This window comes from Electrophorus electricus, chromosome 5, assembly GCF_041902795.1.
Source record: "Electrophorus electricus isolate QZ-2024a chromosome 5, ASM4190279v1, whole genome shotgun sequence".
NCBI classification, from domain to species: Eukaryota; Metazoa; Chordata; class Actinopteri; order Gymnotiformes; family Gymnotidae; genus Electrophorus; species Electrophorus electricus.
This window is the reverse complement of record NC_137501.1, coordinates 5,500,001-5,502,500: the sequence shown is the minus strand read 5'-3', so window position 1 is coordinate 5,502,500 and position 2,500 is coordinate 5,500,001.

The window sequence follows — 2,500 nt, the reverse complement described above, 5'->3', positions numbered from 1 at the left end:
TTCACTCATCTCAAAAAATAACTAGCAAAACAAATGGACTTTTTACACATGGCTGCAGTACTTCGAGCGATGTGTGTGGGGTTTTGTAGGCATATGTATGCAATTGACTAACACTTTACAAGGTTTTTATTCTGATCAAATTTGACATGTTAATGTGCCAGATTTGGTGGGAATTGACTTCACAGGGGTACAGCACGAGAGACTCTGGTAAAAATGAATTAGGGCACTACAGAATCTTTGCAGTTTTGCGACATAATTACAGCTCTAACTTTGCATCTAAGAGACAAAATCCTTTTTTTCCACTGAAGCATGTGCTGAAACGAGCTTGGACCATGTGTACCACATGCATTTACTTCAGTGTTCTCTCAGAACATAGTGCTTTTTTAAAAAAGAAGCTGGCAAAAGACTCACTGTCGATGCCTTTGCTCTTTATTGTGGGTGAATTTGACGTGGGTGAGTGATGCTTATCACGATTGCTAATGGATGCATGGCAATGTCTGGACCAATAACTGGCTAGCATGCTGACTGCACTAAAGGTTCCCTTTGCAATTCTACAGCTCAGGTTCTCGTGACCCTGTGAGGTAGGCTATAGGCTCACCTTCAGCATGAAGTGACTTATGAATGACTCAATCATTAGCATGTGTAGTAATGTCCCTGCCAAACTGCTGTATGAAACAGTCTGCTCCCTGCTCAGCTGCCTACATTCTAAATTACATTTAATGCTTGGCATTATTTAATGCAGTTTACATTTTCACTCATGTCCAGTAGTGTTGTAATTACATACTCTTGGCATATGATGGATAAGTCATGGCATGCTGTTTTCCATCAACCAGGGAACAAAATGGTACTCATGAATTTAACGAGGACTGATAAGATGGCATTTTTTTTAACACTGTTGGAGACTTTCTGAGATTAAAAGAGGTCGTTCTTCTGTTTCACTAATTACAGTCAAATTGCCAGTGTGTCCTTGAAAAGACATTGTAGGTTTGTGGCTCATGAGATGGTATGCATCCAGTCCAGAATGTCTAGCAGCACGTGATTGGTCAGCAGTGTGTGCTCCTTTGAGCACACCCAATCCTGGGTCAGAGCTAAACTGCAGGAAGATATGACACACTGTCTGTATGTGTCCACGGTGCTACACAATAACTCTGCTTCACTGTCTCAAAACGGGGGTTTAGCAAATCCAGATCAAGCTGGAATTCAGATCAAGCTGGAATCAATCAGCAGACCGGAAGGTTGTTAAGCTTAATGCTTAACAATCAGGATGGTTCTCTAAGGAGGAGCTCTGGATTGTGCTCAAGGGAAAAGCTCTAGAAGAGGGATATGACGTACAGACTCCAGGCTTATACGTTGGAGTGTATTGTATGATGTCAGCGAGACAATGCTTATAGTTTTCCAGGGACAGTCACGTGATTCAGAATGTGTCAGAAATAGTGAGGTCATTGTGGAGACTCATCTGATATAAAGTGAAGAGTGAAAATACCTTTTCCCATCACAGTATGTGGCCACTGGAGGATCTTCTGAGACTTCCAGCATTATGTTTCATGTCAGCAGTTCTTTTGCTTGTTGTTGCTGTCACCTGCGGCTTGTTCGCTGTGGAGTTTCGGAACTGAACCTCGGTGAAGCTACTTTGAGACAAAATGTCTATCGAGAACATTGGTGTGAATATGGCAGTCCTAATTAAATACTTTTCCAGCTGAAACCTCACTGGAAACATGTTCTTTGCCTGGTCTTCTAACTTTCAACAGGTATCTATCTTCAGGAAGTCCCTCTCAGCTGACAATTAAATAATATTTGGCATGAAACCATTCACATTCTCCTGGGCTCTCTCAATACCATAAACAAAAACTCTTTGGTTAGCATTTACACCTGCTCTTTCTCTCCGTCTTTTTCTCTCTCTTTATCTTTCTCTCTTTCTCTCAAAATTTCTCTGGCTTTCTGCCCCCCCGCAGTGGTCTCCTTGAAAATCACCTGTGTCCACCTCACCACCTGAACAAGCATTAGGAACACCTGTTAGCGAATGTTTTGAGCACCTGTTGGGGGCCGTGACCATATCTGCCAACCACACGCACTTATCAGGTGCAACAGCTTGGCTGACCTGTGACATGTCCCATTAGTCCCGGGCTGAAATTCTGTCTGTCCCTTGGCCCCATCCTCCCCGCCGGCGGCGACGCCCCTGCCCGGTACTCGGCCGTGCCGCTCGTCAGTATCCCACCCCCTCTACTGTTCTCTGCAGTCAGGCTGGAGTAACATGCGCACATTAGCACTGCATGGATGGAATCAGAGTGGATTTAAAGCCACAAGCCCATGCCACTCGTGCTATATTTGGAACAACCCCATCTGGAGTGGTGGATTAGCACAGGTTGGGGGAGGACCCTCCAGCTGGAACATTTCTTACACTGCATTTCGTGAGGAGGAATTGAAACACCGTGCAGCAGTGAACCGAGGAGGGGGTGCAATCAGAGCAGAGTCGAGCCCTTTCACACCCTCACTGCCCCAC